Here is a 26,363-nt window from a genome sequence, read left to right on the forward strand (position 1 = left end):
GTCATCGTACGGGTCAAAATAGGTCCTTGTGGCACCCAGATGTAACCTCAAACAGGTTCCAGCAAGATCAGCGCCACCAACAACCTAATTATATAGGACACATGGTGTCTCTCTAATCCTGGGACCTGCTCCAACCGGAAGTGGGAGAAAGGTTGCAGAGACAACAGTGCAGCCTCACCACGGTATCACAGGGAGTGGTGAGTGGTGAGCCAAGAGCTGGGACTGTGGAGACCACAGTGGAAATCTGATGTAAGAACCCAGACCTGGAACTCGCTGGAGGTTGTGGCACAAGTGGCTGCAAGCAAGAAAAGTTGTGTACCAACTGCAATAAGTAAAATCGCATTGTAGACCTGTGGGTGACACAGCTTAGAAACCTGCCAAAAGGAGAAGACTCTGCTAACCAGAAGTACAATGATCAAGAGCAAAAGAAGAGACAAAGGCACAATGAATATTGCTGAAAACTCTCCTGCAAAGCAGCAAAACCCTATGCCAATCTCAGAGTTAACTGAGGAAGACATCGAGAAAATGGGGCACACAGAATCCATAAGACTCATTTTAAAGATTCTGATCAACAATGAGAAGTTCATGCAAGAGTTCAAAGAATTTAAGGAAGCAATAAAGCAAATCAAGCCTGGTATATCAGAAATTAAGAACAAAGTAGAGCAAATTAAGAGTACAGTGGAGGGCTTGGCAGCGTGGCCTAGTGGCTAAGGTCCTCGCCTTGATCCCATATGGCTGCTGGTTCTAATCCCGGCAGCTCTACTTCCTCTCTATCTCTCCTCCTCTCAGTATATCTGACTTTGTAATAAAAGTAAAATAAATCTTAAAAAAAAAAAAAAAAAAGAAACGAAAATAAATCTTTAAAAAAAAAAAAAAAAAAAAAAAAAAAGAGTACAGTGGAGAGTCTCCAAAGTAGAATGAAGCAAGCAGAAGAAAGAATCTCAGAATTGGAAGGTATTTCCTATCACCAGGGGGAATCAAACAAAAAGCTGGAAGCAGAGCTGGATCTGGCCAAAAAAAGTATTCAAGAATTGAAAGACACTATTAAGAGGCCAAATATAAGAGTTATGGGAGTCCCAGAAGGTGCAGAAAGAGAAGCTGGGTCTAAAAATATATTTAATGAAATAATAAAGGAAAATTTCCCTAATCTAGAGGAAGAATTGGGAAACAAGATCCAGGAGGGGCACAGAACTCCCAACAGGCTTGACCAAAAGCAATCTTCACCACGACATATGATCATCAAGCTCTCTTCAATTGAACATAAGGAAAAGATCCTGAAATGTGCACATGAAAAAAATCAATTGACATATAAAGGAAAGCCAATTAAGCTTACAGGAGATCTCTCCCAGGAAACTCTACAGGCAAGAAGAGAATGGAGTGACATATTCCAGATTCTAAAAGAAAAAAATTTTCGGCCCAGGATGACATATCCAGCAAAGCTTTCTTTTGTCTTTGAAAGTGAAATAAAATTCTTCCACAGTAAAGAAAAGCTAAAAGAATTTGCCTCTTCCAAACCTGCCCTACAAATGATACTTCAAGATGTTCTCTTGGCAGAGAAGAGGAAAAGCACCTACCAAAACCAAAGGCAAACGGGAAGAAAATCCCAGTAAAATGACAACAGAAGACAAAACCAATGAACAACCCATTCCTAAAATAACAGGACCAACGTCACACCCATGTATATTAAACTCTGAATGTAAATGGCTTAAGCTTAATCAAACATCATAGAGTAGTACACTTGATTAAAAAACAAAACCCATCTGCTTATTGTCTGGAGGAGACACACTTCAACAAAGATTAGCGGAAACTATATCACATGGGTTTTGTTATTCTCTGTTAGTTTCATCTCTTCAAAACACTTCCTTCTGATTAAATCATTCAATGACTCGTATGTCATACGGTAGCATCATTTTCTTCAAGAAGGTTCTTGATTTTCATTTCTTTAGCTATAAGTTAGTCATTCAATAGCATGTTATTTAACTTCCTGGTGTTGTTAATTTCTTTTTTCTTCCTGTTGTTGATTTTGTTTTGTGGCTCTTCATTTAAGGGGATGTATAGTAGCTGTGTAATGGAGACTGTCATATCTAGTAACATGTCATTTAACTTCTGGCATTGTAAATTTCTATTTGTTGATTTTGTATCATGACTTTTCATTTAAGGGGATGTACAGTAGTTGTGTAATGGAGACTGTCATATCTAGTAACATGTCATTTAACTTCATGGCATTGTAAATTTCCTCTTTTCTTTCTATTGTTGATTTTGAAACATGACTATTCATTTAAGGGGATGTACAGTAGCTGTGAAATGGAGACCACATTCAGATGTGAGGATGTAGTGTGGTATGCATTTCTGCTTCCAGACAAAGATGGACTTACAATGAAACTGTTTACTATATCTTGACAATAGGATTCTGGACTCTCTGCCATTGTCCAGGCCCGCAATGATGGACATAAGACTGAGTATGAAGAACTATATGTTAGTAATGATATAGAGGAACTGGGGGGGGGGAGGGAACTGGGGAGGGGATAAGGGAATATGAAACTGTACTATAAAATAATAATAATAATAAAATGTATAAAAAAGAAAATAAATAAAAGATTAAAAAAAGGCAGCATAGGAATTCAAGGAACATCTAGCAGATGCCAACCAAAATCCTATACCAGACACTGAGAGTATTACTGTCAACAATTAATATGAGGTCTCAGCTTAACTGCTTCCCCTCCCCACCCCCTTCCATTCATGCAAAAAAAAAAAATGATAAACCTCAGTGGGTCATTTGTTCTGTGAGTCTGGGCACAGCCATGTCCACCTGTGTGGTCTCTTCTACTCAAGGATTCCATCAGAACCAGGTGCTTTCTTCTTAGCACACCATTGGTGAGCAACTTGAGAGGGTCTTTCATTTCCAAAGTGACAGACTCCTAATGGAAAGGGCTTATCCCACAACATAAAGGAACATGCATAGAGGTACCCACTGCCACTGGTGGGAAAGGAACTGGAGTTGGAGCAGCCTTTTCCTCCCTGCTCACAAGACTGGCTTGAGGGCTCTGTGGCTGAGCAGGGAGGGTCCAGTGAGCATCCCTGTTATCTGCAGCTAACAGAGCACCTTGGGGAAAGGCCTTCTCTGTTGATGGGGATGGAGCTTTCCCAAAGTTGTAGTGGAAGAACTTGTGTTGAGGAATAAGAGCAAAAGGGGCTAGGGATGGAACCAGCAAGAGGAAGTGAACACAGAGGAAAGAATATCAAGGGAGAGAAGGGATAGGATCTTCCTGACTACAGCTGTGTGCTGGTCTGAACAGGTTTGGATTTTCAAACTCAAACAGGGGTCCAACTCCTAAAGTCTTACGTTAATGGACTAGTGCTAACGGAACAAGAATGGAGGATACTGGATCTAACTACATTGTCTAGAAGGTGGGCTCAGCGAATGTTTTTAAGTCACTGGAGATTTGCCCTCTAAACACAGTCCTCACAGGACTCTAAATGAAACTGTTAAATATATCTTCACAATGGAATGATGGACTTTCTACCACTGTCTATGCCTACAATGCCATGATATACTTAGCGAGCAGAACGATGGACTTCTCACTGTTGCAGAAGGTCTACACTATTGTAATAATGTGGAGAAAAACAGTAGGAGGACAAAAGAGGGAGGGTTGGAAGGAAAAATCCCTATGTATATAGAATTATATTATGAAAGACAAAAAGAGAGTTCTCACAAGGGTTTGATTTTGTAAGCTGGGTTTGGCCAAGCTTCCCCAACTGCTTCATGGTCATCCTGTGGTTGTCCTTTTGCAAATGCTCCACCCATTAGCCTCCGCCTGCAAGCCAAAACAAAACCTCCTTCTCTCTGAAATTGTTCTTCTTAGGTATTTTAGTCGAAGTAACAAAAACTGACTTTACAAGTTCAGGCTGGAAAGTTTTTCCCAGGGCTGAACATGGTCTAGTTAGGGTTCAAAACTCTATCTGTCCAAAATCTAGGCCATCATCTCCCCATCTAACACCGTAGGGTTTGGTTTGAGAGAGACAAAGGAGGCTCAGAGAAGGGTGGGCCATCCATACCCAATGCAACATCTGTGAAGCTTTGGTGCAATCAAAGTTTGTGCCAGTGGGAGAAGAGCCCCTGTGGCCTGCAGGGGTGAATGAGACACCCCAAGAAAAAGACAGTCCTCACACAGCTGGAACTAGAAACTGTGGCTGACCTGAGAGATCCACTGTTCAAAGTCATCTAACACTGGTAATTTGGAAGTGACAGCTGTGCAACTGTGACACCTGCCATTTCACGGATGATCACAGTTGATTTGAGGTAAAAGGGCCTTGAACAGAACCAAACACAGGGTCAAGAAAAAGAATTTTTTTCTCCAATGTCCTGGAGGAGAGTAATCACTTAATTTAAAAAGAGGAAAGGAGTAGTAATAAAGAATAGAAAGTAGACTGCCTTGGAGGAATGTTAAAAAGACTTTGGAGGACTTAGCTGCAACTGGCTAGGAAATATAACAAATACCCTTCACCTAACAGTCAGACTTGAAACAACCACGTCTGTGTTCTTCCACAGGCCTCCAGTGTACCCTCTGTGGCAGGCAACTCAGGTTTTTCCTGAAACGAAGGCTTCAGACTGGGGCCTCCAAAAAGCAGATCTTAGAATCTTCTCATTTTTGCCAAGTAAGGCATCCATTCATGAAATGAATAGCAACATTCTTGGAACTTAATGGGAAAAACTCTAAAACATCCACATGCCACCAGCTTGTCTGGATGCCCAGGACTGAAGAGGCAAAGCAAGTGTGACTGGCAGTGCCTGTTACCATGGAGACCAGTGTTTATATTCTTTCCCTTCTAATTCCTAGATCCCTCCTCTGAAGAGTTCTCCATTGTTGCCACAGATGAGAAAAAAATGTCCAAGAGCTAATGGGATAGTATCTTACGGATCCTCTCAAGCTGCCAGGGAAGGACTCAGGCCCCCAGGAGGGGGTATAGGAGGAGCTCATAAGCCTGGTGGAGCACCCAGCTTCTCCTGGAGGCAAAAGGACCAAATGCTGAAGATCCAAGTCTCTAAACCCAAATTGTCTTCACTAGCCTCAAGGTTCCAAGAAAATTTTTGGCTATTGGTAGCCAGCCTAATCATGTGAAATCTTTGGACAGAAAAACCATGAGAGTTTAAAACCTGAAGAATCCTTATCCTTTTTTAGCTTTTTTGTTTCTGCTGTGACTTTCTATTTTAAAATACCAACCAGTTTCTTTTAAATGGAAAAAGTATCTTGATGTATCAGGATGAAATAAAGAATTCCTGCTAATTTCATGCCATTTCCCCATCTTCCTCATCACCTACCTGCAACTATTTGACAATATTACCACAAGCCTTAGTCCCAGAGATGTTCAGAAACTAGCCTTAGGTCACCCAGCAGCCAAAACTGAGATAACTAAACCAGTCTAGATCATCTGATACCTCAGTCAGTTCTACTATGGTAAACCAGCCAGCTAATTAAATAATTGCACATTTAGAATCCCAAACACTCACATTCCAATCATTAAATATGTATTTTTTAAGCACTAGAAAAATATGTCAACCCTAGGGAAAAAATCTAAGTCATTCTTTAAGATAAAACATCTAATAGTAATTTCCATAAAATGAGCACTTCTAAAAGAAAACAGAATATACAATATACACACATGCATTTGTCAACAAAAGGTTGAATCATTTTAGGATTACACTTCATTTAACTGGCTTTGTGATGTAGATAGCTGCTTCATAAAGCTGAACACATCCACAAGTACACAGAAATATTAAAGTGAGGAAAGGGATGGCAAAGTGAACATGCTCCTATTCACTGTTCCTTGGGCACAACAGCCCACACACATGCTCCCTAGCCAGAAGAGGCAGAATTACAGGAGAAGCATCAGCAGGGACAGTGCATCGTTCGAATAAGCCGACAGCCTGGCTGCCAACGGAGGCCGTGGCTGAATGTTGGATTCCATCCAGGCTGTGCTTCCAACAACTAGTTGTGTCTTTAACAGAATCCACTGTATCTGGCTTCAGACAGTATCTAGATCCATTTGTAAAATGGCAGGGTCAACAGAGGATGGAACCATAACCAAATAGTGACATTTCCATCTTACATGTGGCCATGGCAAATGGAGTTTTTCAGCTTATAAGGCTAATCCTTTAGCATGGGAACATTGATTTTTAAGTCTTGCAAAAGCTCTCCTTATTGTGCCTGCACCACAGATTTACACTGCTGTAACTCCTGTCAGACATCATCTCAACTTTATGAATAAATAAAATGATGCTCTAGGGAAACATTGATTTAAGAGCAAAAATCAATACCCATCTAGCATGTGATAGACTCAAGCTAAACTGCTTATTCCCAAAGTACAGTGTGATACTGAGTGTAATACCACACTTTGTGCTTCCTAATAATACGTAAGTGAGCACATAGGAAACTGACAGATATCTATATACTTTCCATAGTCCTCAGAGTACCATGATTCATCGTTGCCTTCAAAAAATTGTTTGAGACCTCCTCGCCCTGTACATACATATATATACACATTGGCTCATGTCTCAGATATTCACAACACATGGGGTTGGGTTGGGGCTGAAGGCAGGAGTTGGAAGCTCAATCCAGGTCTCCTGTGTGTGAATTCAATGTAAGTGTCCACTTGAGTGAACCATCACCCCCAGCTACCAGGATGCATACTTGCAGGAACCTGGAATTCAGAATCATAGCTAAGACTTCAACACCAACCTTTGGATGAGGAGTCCTTACTTAGTGTCCTTACCACTGGCCAAACACCCATCCCCTCTTTTCCTTTTACAAGTGCTTCTTGATACTTTAAAAAGAGGCAGGAAAAGGGGAAAGAGAAAAAAGGGGTGGAGAAAGCCACAGTGGAAAAATCTTGGTAATTTGTGAATCTAGATTGTGAGAATATGAGGACCAACTCTCTTCTGTGTGATTATTTTTCATGACAGAAATAAAAAATTACATAAATGAATTAGACTTTCATTACTAAAATATTACTAACATTTAAGGGAGATTAAATTATGAAGGAGGAGAAGTTTGTTTAGCTCATAGTTTTAGATGCTCAAAGTTCCTGGTCAAGTAGGTAGAGGAGGCAGGTGGCAGGTTGTCCTATGGGCTCCACCTCTGGTGAGGAACTACCTGTGCAGAGAGCTGAGAGATCACCAGAGCTGAGATGGTGGAGAGCACCAGCCTTGTTCATATAACCTTCTATTGAAAACTACCATGGAATCATGTGAGAACTGCTGTACTCCCCCAGTGACATAAGGACCTAATCCTAAAAGGTTCTACCACATCCCTGGGGACTAACCCTCTGCTCACACACATGGTTGGGGGACACACAGTCTCCACACCACAGCAGCATGTCTGCTTGGGGCAAATGCTGTCAGACTAATACACACCAATTGCCAACAATGGTTCTAGTTTGGGTAATACACTCATAAAGAAATTCTTTTCTTCCTTGAAAATTTTTGCATTTTTCAAATATTTGCAGTGAATAGGTATACTGCGTTGAAAATACAGGCAACACACACACATACACACACACACAACACACGTAGGGTAGAATAGCAGAAAGGAAAAAGGGATGAGTTTTTATTGCAAGGTACTTTGTTGCCTACTGCCCCAGAGAAAGCTAAGATTTATGCCAAGACACATATTTCTGTTTCAGGCCAGCTCTTCACTATTGCTCTTGGATGTTTTTCAGGCTTGCTAGTAAAATGGACTGATTGAAGAAATAAAGCTAACAGCTTACGCTGAAAAGAACCTCATCTTTATGAGCCAAAGATCAAACGCGAGACAAAAGCTGGTTAAAGATATTATTTCCTCAGCTCTTGCAATCACCTTACCACCTAAGCCTGTTTTCACAGCCAAGACAGTTGTTGAAAGTTCTGACATGCCCTCAAGTAACCTGTGATTTCAAAGCCACTGCAAAAAGCCCATGCTCTTGCTCAGAACTGATTTGAATGAAAAATGAATCTGTTATTTTCCCCTGTTAATTTCCTCACTAACTGTTACTTGTAGCCTTTTTTGCTGATGTGGACAAGGAGCTCCTAGCTCAGTGCCTGTGACTCTGTGCTCTTACTGCTTTACTGCTTGTCTTACTAATGACTGGCAGGAGCAACATTAGGCACTGGAAATACATCCCCAAAGCCTGGGTGCTATAGAGGCCTGAATGTGGGTTAAGATAATCTACATTTTAGATCCAGAATAAAAAATCTTAAAAGTCACTATTATCCTCCCCAACACTGGTGTAGATTGGCTGCATCTTCCTTCCTTCCTTCTTTCTCTCTCCCTCCATTTGCCCCTCCCTCCATCCCTCCCACCTTCTCTCCTTCCCCTACGCTTTCTTTCCTTTTTTTTCTTTTTGAAACATATTTAGCCCCTATGTGAGTGCTGATAGCAGGAGAGGGGCCACGTATTGCTCTTGGTGGGTTTTTTCTTTTTTAATGTGTGGATACTAAAAGCAAAACAGAAAGCAAAAGCATCATTAAGAAAAATGCTCCTACTTGTACAGAAAAAAGGCACAGCTTGAGATCAATTACTTCCATGAATGCTGATTTTTTTCTTTATGTCAGTGTCACGGATCCTTTCATTTGCAGAAATTAGAGCATCCAGTGTGTGTCACTATGTGCCAGGTGTTGATTAGGCACAGGTACAAAAAAAGCTGGAGCCTTGCCCTGCAGCATGACATCGCATACAGGTAGTCAGGTATCTAAATGCATTATAAAAGTGTGAGGTTAGAGATGCAATAGAGCAAATGCAAGCACCCAGCCACACCTGGTGAAATCTAAGAAGGCTTATCAGAGGATACAGTTACGTAAGCGGACTGAAAAGGATGCATTCAAACTTACAAATAAAGAGGAGATGAAAGCAGTCTCAGAAATGAGCAGAGCACGTGAAAAGGAACAGGTGTGTGTCTGAGAAGGGTGTGATGAGTTGGAACTCTGAAGAGATCTGTTCCTAGTGCAACAGAGATTGCTGAGTGGGGAAAGGTAGGCTGTAAGGTGGAGGGCTGTCCAGGGCCAGAACCCAGGAGTCTATACCAAGGCGTTTGAATCCATGGTTAAGGCGATAGCGGCCACAGAAAGTACTAAGCAGAAAATCATATTGGGAAGCAAGGTACCTAGTATGGGAGCTAACTGTGGGAGGAGAACTACATCAGTGAGTCCCAGCTACTCATGCGGCCAGAGTGGATGAGGTCAGAATCTAGGCAGTGACTGACCGTGGGAGGCAAAGAAGATGATGGCTGGGAAGATATTTACAAAGAACATTTGTGACAGTTGCAACGAATATTTGACCTCTCTGTTCTGATAACATCTATTCTGCTAAATCTGGACCCGGGTGTGGGCTGAATGAAGATAGGCAGGCAATGCCAAGGCAGATTTCTGGCTGGAGTTATGGGTCAACAGGGACACCATTAATTGAAATATTGATTCCAGAAGAAGGGATTGGTTGAAAGCAGAGGGCAGTGAACGGGACTGAAGCAGACAGTATCACTGTATATCTACTGGTCCTCAGAACTCCTTGGGTTATACAAAATGTTGGGGGCATGAGTTTGGCAGAAAAAAAATCGGTAAGAAAGCTTAATCAGTCATCCATGTCTTAAAAATATAGCACACACTGTGTTCTAGAAACTAGTGGGCTGTGATTTCATCAGCTGCACCTAACTGTGTGCTAAAAGACATAAATTCTCCAGTTAAATCTTAATGATTTCCTAACTGTAAAATACACTTCACACCACAACTGAAATATAGAAGGTGAGCACTGCTACGGGAAGTGGAAGCCCATTAGAAAAAAGTTGCTTAATCCCTGCATCAAGGTTCTTGCTAATATTGGGAGATCAGAGGGAGGTGCTTTTTGGAGTATGGATAAGCAAAGCTCTTAACATACACAGTCTGTGGGCTGCCTTAATGAACAAAAGGCAGGCTGTTTTACAGGAACTGCAGTTATATTCAGAAAGACTGGAGCCTCAGAGGGGAACTGACCTAACCTTGAAATAGCTCTCTGTTACTAAGAGAAAAGGGTTACTCTGACAAGGCAAAGAATTTCTCAACAAGTTGAGGGAAGAAATTTAATTGCAAGACAGTGGCCTGTTTTGCAAGGTTCTTTCTGTGATGAGATTGGGAAAGTTCAGATCAGACAGACTCCTTCCTATTCAGGCCAGAGAGAAATTGAATAATGATATTTACTGGAAAAGGGGCAGTGGGGCACTTGAGATTTGTAAATCTAAATGGGTGGGCCTACCACCACAAAGTCCAGGACTCATTTAAAATTTGACTACCACAAAGAAAACTAATTGCCAAAATCAAATATAGAATGTATTTGTGTTAACTTATAATTGCTCTAAGTTACTTTTTTTTCCCGGATTTGATGATTTTTAGCATCAAATAAGGACAACAATGAACATAACCTCATATATTTTTAATGATGATGGTGGTGGCAGATTAATCAACATCCTACTAAAAGCTCTCTATCAAACCCATGAGGCTAGCCAGTCACTGTCTTCATCTCAATGATAAGGAATGGCCTGGAAGGACACTGAGAGAGGGTAGACTCTTGCACGATATCACACAGGGAATACAGAGCAAAACCGATGCTATACTTATCACTGACCAAATGGAAATAACATGCTAGACAAAACACACTGACTGGTAGGGATTTTAGCCTGTATTGTTCAGGACTCATGCTGCTAACATGAAAATCAGATTATATCCTACCCTTAGAGCTGTGCCTGTAGATCTATACAATTCAGAATCCCCAAATGAGGAAGGGCTGGCTGAACATAAAGTTTGACTAAAACTAGCTTGAATGAGCAATAATATAGAATGAATCAGATATGTGAATATCTTGAACTCACCGTTTCTCAGATCTGCAGTTGCACCCAATGGATGAAATAAAGAGAATGACTTGAAGATTTCTGGAAATAAAACACAAGAGGAAACAATTTTAAAATTATGAACTGGATTGAAATTGCAACTATGGGTAAAATGATTATCTCTTCACTTATACTTTAAATAGTAAAAAAAGAAAATGGAAAACTGTCTTACCATTTAGCGCGCTCTCTCTCTCTAAGGATTTCTTTCTTTATTTAAAAAGAAGAAAGAGAGAGAATGAGAACAATCCTCTTTTTTCTACTGGTTCACTTGCCAAATGTTTCCAAAAGCTGTGACAGGGCCAGGCCAAAGCCAGTAACTACATCTTGGGTCTTCTAGGCAGGTGGCAGGGACCCAAACATTTGAGCCATCATCTGCTGCATTTCAGGCACATTATCAGGAAGCTGAATTAGAAATGGGGTAGCCAGGAATCAAACTGGCACTGCAATATGGGAAGTAGGTGTCCCAAGTGGTTACTTCACCTGTGGTAATGCAAAATCCACCCACAGATTTTAAAAATTATTAAAAAAAAAGAACGCTACAAATGTCAAAATTCGTTCTTGAGATATTCACAGAGCAATCATGGTGTTGGGCATACATGTTAAGACACTGTGATACCTGCATTGAATATCAAGGTGTCTAGGTTTGAGTCCCATCTTCACTTGCAATCCAAACTTCTTTCTAATGTACATACTCAGGAACAGTAGGGATGAGTCAAGCAGTTGGGTCCCTATTACCTATTTGGGAGAGCCAGAGCCAGACTGAGTTCTCAGCTTGTGGCATTGACCTGGACCAATCATGGCTCTTGTATCCAGTTAGGGATTGGAAGTGGCATTTATAAGGTGTGTCTTGCTTCCTGTCTCTCTGCCTTTCAATAAATAAAAACTTTTAAAAATCCACAAAATTACATATTATATACATACATATATAAATACTTGTATAAATGCATATCTATATATTTTTAAAATTCCATAGAAAAATGCAGTCAAAAACTTATTTTGGTAGGAAAAATCGAAATCCATGTGTAGTTTTTCAAAATAAACATTTTCCATAAACTTTTTGAAGACACCTTATAAGTAAAAGATAAAGAATGATGGCATTACTTATACGTAATAATTTTGTCTTTGCTTTGTTTTTGCCTATTCTGTATTTCTCATAGGTACTGATGAGGACAGTGAGTAATTGCCAGCACTTAGACCTGGGTTCACCCAATTATCCAAATGAGCTGGCTATTTCCAGAAGTTGGCCACTTGACCAGAAAAACAATGGTGAAACAAAATTGCACAGAACCACAGTAACTGTTATAATAGAACAAGTCATAGGATTTTACATCTTCATCGTGAAATTTATTTTTATTAGCCTGATTTATTATTCTTAGAAAAAAAAACTCTATCACTTGTAAAGATCCACTTCCTCCAAGAGGAAGTGTGATACACGTTGGAGGAATAAAATCTCAAATTTCAAATTCTTCTGCTTGTGGATCTAATGTATCTTTATATCTGCTAAGAGGAAGCAAGAACCTTGGGTAGGGACAGAATGACCCAACAAGACTGCATTTTCTCAGAAAAAAATAACTGCTAAGGTAAAACTATACACCCCCTCTTTCTTTGGTAAAGTTAAAAGGGAGAAATTAAGATCTGTTTATCACAAAGAAAGAAAGGGAAAGCAAAACAATGTTAAGGACTCCAAACAGAAATGGTACAGTTCACAATAAGGGTCCAAGTCCAGTGAACACTCAGCAGTGGCTGGTGAAATGAGCTCCTATCGTCTTGAGCCACCAGGCCTGTGTGGGCTAAAGGGTCCTTCGATGGGAGCAGCGAGGGGAACTGTGGCTGAAGGTAAGGGAAAGTCACATGCCAGCAGAGGCATGAGAGGGGTTAAAGATCACATTTGCAGAGAGCCTACTTGTAACAACAAAGGGAAGCAGAAATTCTCCCCTTGGTCTTTTGCTGGGAAATCCCACATCTTGAACTACTACACACTATGTTTCAACAACATTGTAGGTTCTGGAAGGTTTGCATGCAGACCTGAAAACCCATCATCTATAAAGCCAGAAAGATGTATTTCTTTTTTTTTAAGATTTTATTATTATTATTGGAAAGCTGGATATACACAGAGGAGGAGAGACAGAGAGGAAGATCTTCCATCTGATGTTTCACTCCCCAAGTGGGCCGCAACGGGCCGGTATGCGCCAATCTGATGCCAGGACCAGGAACCTATTCCGGGTCTCCCACACGGTTGCAGGGTCCCAAAGCATTGGGCCGTCCTCGACTGCTTTCCCAGGCCACAAGCAGGGAGCTGGATGGGAAGTGGAGCCGCCGGGATTAGAACCGGCGCCCATATGGGATCCCGGGGCTTTCAAGGCGAGGACTTTAGCCGCTAGGCCACACCGCCGGGCCCCAGAAAAATGTATTTCAAGCAATGACATCAGAACCAGCAACCTGGGAAAGGCACCTGTGCAGAAGTGGAGAATTAACCATCTTTAGACACTTCTCATGGAGGCAGACACATCCTCATGGGGTTTCAAACACTGCTAAGTTTATTTAATAAACACTGATAAACCCCACAGTGCTAGAGTGTTTCGCCGTGGGGTTGGAGCAAAAGGAGCCCTCTGCAGTGTGGCGGCTGCAAAGGGTTGCCGAGCCAGGCTGGACCCAATTCGTGGGACTCAGGCCATGGTCACTGCCTCCATGCAGTGAATGAGTCCTAGGCTTTGGGCTGTCAGTGTGCCCACTGGGTGCCAGGCTCTGCCTGCTGGCCACCCAGCAGCAAGCTCTAGTGTTTTTAGGGTATGTAATTGCTGCCTAGGGACATCCACGGTTAAGGCCAATGTGAGCGTAGGTGAGAGATGAATCCTGTGTAACTCTCAGCGACGGGGTCACAGAACTTGCTGGAAAGCATGGGACTGAGACCTGGTGTTTTGGAAGGGGAAAGTCCATAAGATTTATTTGGGCCGGACAGATTTACCAGCCCTCATGGGAGTCCTGAGATGGTCTGTTAGCACAGAGCATCACTGACTGCCACACACCAGTCCACTTGAAAGCTATGGCTGGGGGCCTGTCTGGCAGGGCTATGTACCAGCACCTGACTGAGTGGTGGAACAGGGGACAGGTCACATTAGGCAAGTTCATGACACTAACCAGCATGTGATAGAACCAGGTCCAGGGACAGATTCGGTGGAGATGTGTGGACCAAACCCTGTGGAAATACTAGTCCTGCTGGTTAGCTCAAAAGTGGGAGTGATGATGGGCTGAGCTAGCTGTGACCATGGAACCTGCCATCACTCACCGGTAAAGGAACTGACAACAGTCTGGGCAGGTCAAGGCAGCAGCACCCAAATGTGCATTCTTAAACAGGGTGAGCAGTGGGCCAAGCTGCAATGTTCACCAGCTCATACAAGGCTAAAATGGAAGTGCAGATTATGCTGGGCACTAGCCTAACGCCCTCTGGCAAGCATGAGATCTAGGTTTGAGCGTTGGGCAAGTGGGGGAACTTGGAAAACTCTCCTAGTGGGTCACAACTCTCACTGACGATCACATGGTCCAGGCCTAGGGGTCGGGCAAGCTGGACAAAGTAGTTCCAATGGCTGGCTAATGTGTGGGTTGGTTATGGAAGGGGGTGGACTGTGCAGGGTTGAGCAAACCTTATCTCATAAGTAAGAACAGAAATCAGACACAGGTCATGCCATGCTAGGCTCTTACAGTGACTGCTTTGCATGAGCCAGGGATGCCAGGCCACAGCATCGAAGGCAAAGGTCAAGACAGGTGAGGGACTATGCCAAGCTGGGTCAGAGCAACCACTGGCATGTGCACAATCTATGACTGGGAACAATCCTGGTTGGGGAGCTAAGAGGACAACCTGGCTGGATTGGGATTCATACTGGTGAGTGCAGGGGCCGGAGTGGGGGCTGCATTCTGGTCTGGATACGGCTGCAGTGTCCCTTGGCACAAGTGTGGACTAGGGCTGGGCACACCGAGCCAGAGTACACTCCAGCACTATCTGGAGCTCTGCAGGATCAGAGTAGATGTAAGGCAGACTAGGCTAGGTCTCTGCCCCCTACTGAGCCATGTGTGAGCCGTGTCTATGTATAAATGAGCCTTGGCTGGGCTGAAACATCCAACTGGAATGGGTTGAAGGCCAGTCAGAAAAGGCCACAAAGGCCACTGTTCCTGCCAGGACAGGATTGGACTAAGTAGGGCTGGCCCAGGGACCCACTGGTATGTGCAAGCTCTGGCATATGGAGAGGTTCTGATGGAGGAGCTTGGGAAACTCCTCTGACAGGACACAATCCCTGCAGGTGAATGTAAGAACCATGATTGGGAGTAGCCCAGACCAGACCAGGGAAAAGTACCCACTGGCATGCATTTGGCATAGGTTGGGAGGGGACCAGGCTGAATCAGTTCACATCACCCGCTGGCAAATCCAAGCACCAGAATGGAGTGTGGGTTGGGCCAGGTTCAGTCACAACACATACCAGTACACATTATGGCTGGGACGAGGTCTGGCTGGGCTGGGCCAGGCTGTCACCCCACCAGTGGGAGCTGGAATTGTGGATGGGCCAGGCCAAGCTACAGTACCCACTGGCAAATGCCGAGGCAAGGTGGACCATGCCAGACTGGGTTGCAGCACCCAACCAGCACAGGTGAGAACCAGCGGGGGAGGGGGCAAGGCTGTTTGGGGGAATGTGGAGGGCTTCACTGCCTGACCACTCACACTTACCTGACCCACTGGTAAGTGTGAGTTGGTACGGGATAGACCAGACCAGGCAGAGCTACAACACCAGTGAGTCTCATGTGAGCTAGATCAGGGAAAAGCCAGGCTGGGCTGATTGTTCCTACTGGTACAAGCATAAATCAGAGCAGGAGAGGGTTGGTTGGGCTTTGCTGCAGCATCAGTTGGCAGAGGCTGGCACTGGGAGCTAATTCTGTCAAGTTAAACTGAAGAACCACCTGGAGAGTGCATGATCCGGGAGTGAGAGTGGCCCAGTAGGGAAAGAGTGGGCACCTCCCTCTTGGGTTACCACTCCCACTGGAAAGCATGAAAACCAGGACAGGGGCAGGGGTGGCTAGACAGAATGGCACCCGCCAGCATGTGTGTTGGCTGGAAAGTAGAGCTGCTTGAGTTGAACTAGGCTTCAATGCCAACTGACATATATAGGAGTTGAATGGGATGAGTGACAGACTGGACCAGTCTGCGGTACATATGGGCAAGCACGGGAACCAGGGTAGGGTGCAGGCCTGGTGGGGTTACTGGGAGTCACCCCGGCTAGGCTGCAGCTCCCAGTGTTTTGCGTGAGGGCCGAGTCTAAGGTGGACAGAATCAGGCTGTACTGCAACACCTATTGGTTCATATGGAAGACGGGGCTGGAAACAGAACTGACCCAGCAATTGCAACCACCAGCATAGGCATAAACTGATTGGTGTGATGGACTGTGCCGGACCCTGTACTGGCATTCATACACAAGAATCAAGTCTGAGATCACCTCAGACAAAATTTCTTTGGGGATCCCTCCAACTGAACTGTTGATCTCTGGACCCTAATCATGAAGAGAATTGCAGGTTCCATGGTCTGACCATGGAGTGCATGTGTCAAGGCTGAGGCTCCTCAGAGGCTCAGACAGAACAGTAGACAGTATATACAAGTAAACATGGAGGAAATGGTGGTCCATTGGAGCCTGCAGAGGACACCTGGCACTACAACAGAGGACAGAACAAACAGATCATCTGCCCCAGCCACATGTTGCCAGTGAGGATCTGGGCAAACGGAGACCCTGAGGTGGACAATGTCAGCCAGTGGATTCTGGAGAGATTTCATTATGCTTGGAATGGCAAGACTGGCAGCAATTCAGAACTGCTGAACTATCAAAACCACTTGAGCAGTGCTCTTAAAAGCATGCCCCATGTCGGGGACCTTAGGATGGGGTGGGAGGTTGGGTGGGGCTTCTCCCTTTACTCCCTCCTTACCCCAGATACACACACAAAAAAATGTGGAAACAATGGTCTTACCCACTTTCCTGTCATGTTTGACCCTAATCAACTATGTAAAATTATCAAAATTAAAGAAAAAGAAAAAAAACCCAGTGCTACAAACAAAGGATATAAAAAAATCAGATAGCAGGGCCCAGTACTGGGTATCAAGTTATAAACACACACACACACACACGCACACACTACGGTGAGATCCAAATAATTGAAGCATATACAGGCTATGAGTACAGGGCAGGAAAGGCCATAATAATGAGTTCTGGAGAGCACCATCGATACAGTTCTCCACTGCTCTTGGGATAAAGCCCAAGTGTTCTGGCACAGTGTGAAGATCTCTCTGGAATGTTGCCTGCACCTATCCAGTGTTAACTCTCATTTTCATTTCCCATCCTGCTTTGCTATGTTTCTGCCACATTGTATAGCGGCAAAACAATTTACATATAGGTTAGTATCTAGTAAGTGTTCTTTAAGTTTTCTTTACTTCATTTCATTTGTGAAGCAAAGAGACAAAAATACATGTATGGGCACAGTGCTGCAGCCTAGTGGCTAAACTCCTTGTCCTGCATTCACCAGGATCCCACATGGGCACTGGTTTATGTCCCAGCTGCTCCACTTTCCCATCCAGATTCCTGCCTGTGGCTTGAGAAAGCAGTTGAGGACAGCCCAAAGCCTTGGGACCCAGCACCCGTGTGAGAGACCAGGAAAAGGCTCCTGGCTGCTGGCTTCAGATTGGCTCAGTTCTGGCTACTGGGGGAGTGATCCAGTGGATGGAAGATCTTTTTCTCTGTCTCTCCTTCTCTCTGTAAATCTGACTTTCCAATAAAAAAAAATCTTAAAAGAAGATACATATACGCACATACAAACACACACGCAGAAAGAGCGAAAGTGCATGCAAGAGAGAATGAGAGAGATCCTGTTAATTGGCTCCTTCTCCAAATGGCTATAATAGCCAGGGATACACCAGACCAAAGTTAGGAGCTGGGAATTCAGTCTGTCTTTGCCACAAGGGTGGGTGGAGACTCAAGTGCTACAGTTCTCATCTGCTGCCCTCTCAGAATGTTCATGAACAGGATGTAGAATAAAGTAGACAAGCTGGGACTCAAGCCAGGCACACCAATAGGGAAGTGGGTATCCCTAGCAATGACTTCAGCACTTTACTTTTAGGTTAGAAATCATCTGCAGTTGGCTTTTAAAGAATCAGGGATGTAGACAACTTCCTGCAACTTGCCCAACTGAATCTGCCTATCACACCATTATCTGACTCTCCTTCACGTGGAGTCTAGAAATAATAGAAACATTATTTATATTCCTATAATAGGAATAGGAAATTATAGCAATAAACTGTAGGCATCAGAATAAAAGTTACTTCCTAAAACAGGAGTTTCACCTCAATCTTGCTGGCATTATTACTGACTTCAAGGAATATGCCCTGCTGGTGTAATTACTTGAGGGTATAGATTCCCAAACTTGAGCTGTGACAAATCAAAATTATCTCCAGACCTTATCGAGGTTCCTCAGACAAGATTACAGCAAGTTGAGAATGAATAATGTCATATTAAGCACAACAACACTGACAACAAACTTCCATATCAGGCAGAGAGACAGCAGCGTAGATGGGCACATGATCAGAAAGAGCCCAAATGCAGAAGGTAACGGCAGGGTGCATGCACTGAGCATCTGCTACACGTGTGAGGCTGGCCATCTTGTTTAACAGTCACAAAACTCACTGTGTTTCCCCCAAGTCAGAGGTTGTTCAAAACCTTGAGAGGCACCAAGGACATGCTGTCAATGTCACAAAACGTGAAACTTTCCATAATAATAATAATAATAAATAGCATAGCTAGAACTTCATAATGATGCTGCTATGCTCTCACTGTCAGTGGACTACATGCCTTTCTTCCCACTCTGAGGAATGACCAGTTTCACTCACCGTCATGGCAAGTACAATCATCTTGAGACTTAAGATATATTGACTATCTACCAAACCTCATGGTGGTTTTCCTATTGGTAGTTCCATCGGAGTCCGAATTTCTCTACTTTCACAATCCCCAGGACTTGGGCACGTCTAGCCTGCAGAACTGTTGTTAAATGCTGATACTTTGCCAATGTCCTCAGCAAGGATAATGGTGTTCTGGAGCCCAGAGCAGCATGGGGTTGATTAAATCCTGACTGAACCTCCTGACCCCTCAGGAGTGTTTAATGTAGCAAGGCATAGGATGTGATGCTGGTTGCTTTTCCTTCTTGATCTCCAAGGAGCCTGGTGGGAATAATGATCTTTATGAAATTCAGCTCCTTTGGATCCCCAAAGAGACCCTTTCTACCCTTCCTTCCCTATTCAAAGAAGAATAGAGAGGGGTTTTAACACATATGTTGAAATATGGGATTTATCATATCTCCCATGTTAATACCTATGTAAAGACTTTCTCCTGAATAAAGGGAGGATTCTCAATGAAACAGTTAAACAACATATTATACTAGATTTTTTACTTTTGACTGTATTTACAATGCCATGATGCTCTTATATAGCAGAAAGTTAAACTTGTAAAAGTTACTAAAGGGCTATACTACTGTAATAACACGAGGGGGTAATGGTGGGAGGGGAAGGTGGGAGAGGAAATGGAGAGAGAAAAACAAGAGGGAAAAGGGGGAATCAATACTTATAAAACCATATTATGGAAAATAATAATAATAATTAAAACATTTTAAAAGACTACTTAGGAAAGGTCTCCATGTGACTTAGGACAGTGGGGCTTCAGTACTGACCAAGACAAAATCCCCTGCTGTAGGGAAGCTTTCTGTGGGCTAGGGAGACAGACAGACTCTCTAGCAGAATAGCCCCCAAAATCACTGAAAAACCAACTGAGGCTGATGTAGAACAGGGGCTTTCCTGGGGAGTTCCTGGGAGAATGCCACCTGAGCAAGAACTGGAGGTGGTGGGCAGGCAGGTCTGACAAGAGCTAGCTGGCCAGCCTTCCATGTGCCCATTACGAGTCCACCGCTCCTGTGGCCACCAAGAGCAAGGCCAGTTGGCTGCATGTGCACACATAAAACACGTGGGTAGATCTGGCAGAAGCAATGTGAGCAAGCCTTCTTTTAAGATATAAAGAATAGAGGAAGCAAAGCTATCAGTTGAGCATGAGGATAGAATATGAGAGACTCCAGGTTATAGGGGAGAGCAAGAAATCCTCTGAGAGAGGGGAAGAGGATGGAAGGAGAAAGCTGCAGCCTTGGGAAACCACTGACCTGAGGGTGAAAGCTGGTACTGGGCCGAGTGCTCCTTCAGCCACTTCCCAACACAGGTCAACACATGGAGCCATGGAGTGGGGTTGTGCAGGGCTTGGCTTCCCCCTCCCCCAACTCCCTCCCCCAAGAGGACTGTAATACAGCAAGGAGGTCGAGAGTGATTATAAAGAGAGATCATGAGATATGGGGAAACAGAAAACAGGAACTACAAGAGGTGACAGAACATGAAGATTAATAGATTGTTGAGTACTAGGGGCTGAAGGAATAGGGCATGGGGAGATGGGAGATGGTGATCACAGAATAGGAAGTTGGGAAGTGGAGTGGATTAGATACCTGCTACTCAAGCTATGGCACCTGGGTCAGCAGTCTCAGCAGTATTGAGGGACTTCTTACAAACTCAGAATCAGACAGGAGTTTAGTGATTAGGGTATCAGTTATGACATTCATGTACTGCATTCCCGTGCCTGGATCTCAGTCCTAGCTCTAGTGCCTTCAGTGCCCACCATCCACACAGGAGATCTGGATTGAGTTCCTGGCCTAGGCCTCGTTCCACTTGTTTTGGGCATTTAATGGAGGGAATAAGTGGATGGAGATTGTTTCTCATCTTTCAAACACATAAGTAAAAATTGAAAAAAAAAAAAAAAGGCAGACTCTGAGCTATCACCTCAGTCCTACTGAACCTGAGGTGATTCTCTTGCACAATGACCTGGAGAAGCAGCTTAAGCAACTGCTGCGTCTAAACCAAACTGGCTTCATTTGTCCTTATTCAGAAGCCACAGGCACCCTATAAAAAGTGACTGAGAACGAGGTTCTGAAGTCAGGGCCTTCCCTAGGGCTCTGTTTCATGTTTCACCTCTGCAATCGGGTCACTTCAGTTTCTTGGGTTTTCACCCAGCTGCCTCGTGCCCATTCTCTGTCTGGCCTTGCAGCCTCAAGACACAGTTGACAAGCTGTTGATTTCAACAACCAAGAAACACTGTCCCTCTGAATGCTTGCTTGCCTCCCTTCCCTGTGTGCAAGCAGTGTATCACCTTCCTTCCTGAGATCAAGCTCCGGATACACGTATCATCCCCATTAGCCTGTGAGGGAGCAACCAGGCACTTAGTGTCCTCAAGCCACCCTGCATTGTTCCACATACTTGCATAGCTCCATTATGAGATACTAATGCAAGATATACAGTATTACCACCTCTGGCTATTTGTAACTTTAGCTTCCTGCTACCATCACTCTTCATAATAATTCTACAAACTCTTCACTTTTTTAAAAAGAAAAAGAAAAAAATTAGAAAAAACTTATTTATCCTAGTTGTTAACATGCCTGTGCCCCAAATCAGAGTGCCTAGATTAGCTTCTCAGCTATGGCTCCTGACTCTGGCTTCCCACTAATGCAGAACAAGGGAGACAACAGTGATTACTGAAGTAATTGAATCCTTATCACCCATGAGGAAAACCCAAGACTGATTTCTCAGCTTCTGGTTCAGGCCCTGCCCAACCCACACTGTTGTGGGCATTTGGGGAGTGAGTTGGGAAATAGGACTACTCTTTGTTTTTCCATCTTGCTCTCTGCCTCTCAAATATAAAGACTAACAACACAAAGAAAACAACTGTAAATGACATTACTTAAGGAAAGATTAGGTTGAGACTAATTAGTAGAGATTTTGCCAAAACACAAAATTAGGTTTTATTTAACCCAAACACAATCTCCTGTAAAAATACTTGTAAAATAGTATAAAATCCCAAATTTAGAATTACTGGTTCTTCTTTCACGACAAATAATTTCATATTGTGTCACAAGTTGCAATTTCATTATGGCTACTAATAATTATCAAATGTGAATAGAAATTGTACCTCACACTCCACACACTTCATCTTAGAGAATGCTTGAAGAATTCCAAGGCATTCATTCTGAAGATGGGGAAGCTGAGGCTCAGAAAGAGGAAGATCCACATCTAATGACTAGTAGAGCCAAATTACAAAGCAGGCTAGATAAAGCACAGATGACAAAAGGTATGACATAGAGGTATGACAGATGACAAAAGGTATGACAAGCGTACTTCAAAAAGTTAATGGACAGGGGCTGGGGTGGCTAGACAGAGAGGCATTCAACAACATCCTGAGGGCTGGATAGTTGAGTTGGTTAGATGGAACTAAGCTTTAATACCCATTGACAAGTACAAGAGCCAAATGGGATGTGTGACAGACTGGACTAGTCTGCTATACATACTGGCAAGCCAGGGTAGGGGGTGGGCCTGGTGGGGGTTATTGTGGGTTGCCCCGACTACGCTGCAGCTCTCACTGGTTGATGTAAGGGCCGAGTATGTGCTGGGCAGAACAAGACTGGACTGCAACACCCATTGGTTCCAGTGCAAGTTGGGAGTGAAAACAGAACCAACCCAGCAACTGAAACTACTAGCTGATCATGGTGATGGACTGTGCCGGGTACTGTGCTTGCTAGAACATACAAGAATCTGGTCTGGGAATACCTCAAAATTTCTTTGGAGATCTCCCCAATCGAACTGCTGGACTCAGAACCCTAGCCAAGAAAAGACAGAGGACAGAACAAGTCAATCAACCACCTCAGCTATATGTTGGCAGCGAAATACTGGGCAAATGAAGACCCTATGATGGACTGTGTCAATCAGTGGACGACCTCATTGAGCGAAACTGGCAGTGATTCATAACTGGAGAACTATTAAAACCACTTGAGCAAGGATCTCAGAGCATGCCCCACATCCGGGACTTGGGGTGGGTGGGAAACTGGGTGGGGCTTCTCCCTCAATGTCCCTCTTTACCTCAGATACATGATGGAAACAATATGGACATAATACTATTACCCACTTCCCTATATCCCCTGAAACTTTTTTTTACCATAATTAACTATGTAAAGATTGTCAACAAGAATACAATAAAAAATATATAAAAAAGTTAATGGAAACTGCATATTATAAAAAAGGTATTACATATTATGAAAAAATACCATTTTTTCACCAGCATAAACATGAAATTTCATTTTTCCACAAATCTTTTGAAAATCCCGCAGGCAGTATTTTCCCCACTTTTGTATCCCTAAACATATACATAGGCAACCCTAAGTATAACATGTGCCAAATTGCTTCCCATGCAAAAGGTGTAAACCAAGGGCTGTTCATCTCATCATAAGTACAATTTGACACAGGAACCTTTGATTATTTGTGACCATTTTTTCTAGGTATGCAATTGTTCTATCAGTTTCTGCTGAGCTAAAGTCAATAAACAGCCATTCTCACACTACTGTCGTAACCCTGATATGGACAGAACATACCAGTTTGTCATCATGGGTACACAACGTTGTGTAGGTAGGGACAGGCATTCAGGAACAACACAAGTTCTGTGGGCAGGAGAAAATGTTGGCAATGGACACTTGGCAGTTAATTTGGCACAGTACAAAGTGAGGCCAAGTCACCAGCTCATAGTAATCAGGGAGCTGCAAGTAGAGCTGATAAAGGATTTTTTTGGAAGCCACTGAAGCCAAAATAAATCAGACATCAGCAACCACAAAAGCGGCCTCTGAAACTGACACCCCTCTGCCAGCCCTCTTCATCAACACCCTTCTGTAAAAGAGACCAATCTTTCAGTTGCCCAGATTTTCAAAGAAACAAAAGCTCTAACAGCAAAAATGCCCTAAGGTCCATGCTAAATACACATGCTTTTACTTAAGTGTATTTTATATCCAGATGAAGATTTATCACCCAATATTTATTGTGATATTCATGCATATTTGCTTCTCTTAGGCTGTCACGTCTAATAAGGCAGGGACCAACTCCAGTTCTTTTCATAAAGCACGTGAAGCCCTTATGCATAATTAGATACTTTAAAGGCTTTATGATAAATATGATAATGAAAAATGAGAACAGTTAATCACATGGTAAGCATGTTCCATGAGACCCTCTTGTCTTCTGGAAGGTCAGATGACACACTTTCATAGAATCGGAGTTTGTGGAAGCTTGTGCTTAGAGATGTGCAGGGCTTGTTAAACAGCATGTGGTCTGAACAGCAGCAGCAGCATCACCTGGGAGCTCATTAGGAAGGCAAACCCCAGGTCCCAGATTCACTGGGAAGGAATCTGCATCCACAAGGATGCCTGGGTCATTTGTATGCATATTAAAATCTGAGAAGCACTGACTAGAGAACCATTAGGTTCAACCACTTCATTTTACAGTTGAGAAAGTTAGGACACAGAAAGGCTGAGTGACCTGTGAGTTTGATTTCTTCACTCTAATGCTGTACATGCTCTGGCTCTCTACATGATAACCTACAAGTCTATAGGAATTAGACTGAAAACAAAACAATATAATAACTCTATAACTTACAGAGAATTCCATAATCCTCGTTGTATTTGCTTTCCACCGAGCTCTTTATTCTTTCAGTGTTTTTCACACACTTACAAAATGCTGGAAACAGAATATCAGAAACATATTCCAAGGAGTTAGCTTGTGTACTGCAGTACCGCAGGACCACAGAGACTCTGTTGTGAGGATGTGTGGAACTGCATGGAACACTGAGCTCTGGAGGACCACATGTCTGCACAGTTAAGGTTCTGTGATGCTAAGCCAGCACCCATTCAGCTTAGACCTCCAGTTCCCTGATCCATTGCACATGACCAAATTTTGGCTTACACACAACTCTGCTTTGGAAAGATAATTAAAATATTCACGGATATGTATTTTAAAGGTGGGAAGAAACATTTAAACATTCTTGAAAGACATTTTTGACTTGCTGTTGACATACTGGCTTTTCAAAGCAACTTTTAATCAGTTCCTCCATATATCGCCAGTCTGGCCATATTACATACATCTTACCGCAGATTAGGAGCCAATAATTTGTTTAAAGAAACTATTGACTTGAGAGAGAGAGAGAGAGAGAGAGAGAGAGAGAGATCCCACTTGCTGGCTTAATGCTATAATGGCCATGACTAGGATACTCCACCTGCCTCTCCCATATGAGTGGCACGGACATAAGCACTTGAGCCATCATTTGCTGCTTCCCAGCGCAGGCAGAAGCAGGAAGCTTAAATCACAATTGGAGTCAGGACTGAAACCCACACATTCTGATATGGGTTGTGGGCATCCCAAATGATCACTATGATGTTTACATCCAATGTCTGCCACCCATTACTTGCTAATGATATGAGTAGAATCAGATCATTGGGTATTTTCCCTTAGACCTCAGCCATGAAAAGTAGTTAGCAAAGATATTCAAGTAGTTTCAGATCCATCACTGCAGTGCCACTAACACTTTCCAAGACTGACAAGGACAGACATGAACTCCAATAGAATCTGTCCACGGTTGACATCTGCCTTGACTCACATTTGAGTCAAGTTCAACATATGGTGACTTTTCTGAAAAAAAAAAAAAAAAAAAAAAGTTGAATTTCTCAAAGCACAAAGAGATTGGCTCTATTTTTGTCCATTATCCCTCTTAAAAAACAAGCTATTCTTTCTGCATATTTAGACATCAGAAAGGAATTTGTTGAATATTAGAGTATGCACTGAAGGAGCCACAGCTGAAAATACACCAAAATATGAATTAACAGTTCAAGATCTGAAGTAAAGGTTTGGAAGAAAAATTTTAAAAAGTTGCTGAAACTCAAATGTTTAAATTGGATTTGGCCTGTGGCACTGCATGTTAAGCTGCTGCTTTGTGACTTTGGCATTCCTTACTGGAGCACCCGATGCAGCAGCAAAGCAGTGTTCCACTAACGCTTCTGAAAAAGCAGTAGAGAATGGTCCAAGTGCTTCCTGCATCCATGCCACCCATGTGGGAGATCTGGGAGTAATTCTGAAATCCTGCTTTCAGCCTGGTCCAGACTTGACTATTGCAACCATTTGGGGAGTGACTCAGCAGAGAAAGAGCCTTTCTCTGTGTCCCTCTGCCTTTCAAATAAATAAACAAATCTTTTTCAAAAATAGATTTATATTTGCAGTGGTTGAAAACAGACTGAGTCATGTTCCACCACATCCTAAATAAGCTTTGGGAGAGACCACTAAATCTTCACCAGCTAGTGGGGTACAGATTAACTTAAGAACATTTCATAATACTTTCTTTTTTTTTTATTCATTAATTACATTGTTTTATGTGACACAGTTTCATAGGTACTTGGATTCTCCCCACCCCTCCCCAAACCCTCCCACCATGGTGGATTCCTCCACCTTGTTGCATAACCACAGCTCAAGTTCAGTTGAGATTCCCCCACTGCAAGCATATACCAAACAG

The 26,363-nt window shown here is 43.1% G+C and overlaps 1 protein-coding gene across 1 annotated transcript in view; it reads right to left on the bottom strand.

Moving 5' to 3' along the window:
* Window positions 1-26,363, bottom strand: part of PAG1 (phosphoprotein membrane anchor with glycosphingolipid microdomains 1) — a 172,934-nt gene that overhangs the window by 99,678 nt on the left and 46,893 nt on the right. Inside the window, exon 2 of the mRNA XM_004588075.2 lies at window positions 10,870-10,929. The gene's annotated coding sequence lies outside the window, so the exon portion shown is untranslated. The remainder of the gene's footprint in view (window positions 1-10,869; window positions 10,930-26,363) is intronic.

The sequence above is a fragment of the Ochotona princeps genome, chromosome 9, assembly GCF_030435755.1.
Source record: "Ochotona princeps isolate mOchPri1 chromosome 9, mOchPri1.hap1, whole genome shotgun sequence".
Classification (NCBI taxonomy): Eukaryota; Metazoa; Chordata; class Mammalia; order Lagomorpha; family Ochotonidae; genus Ochotona; species Ochotona princeps.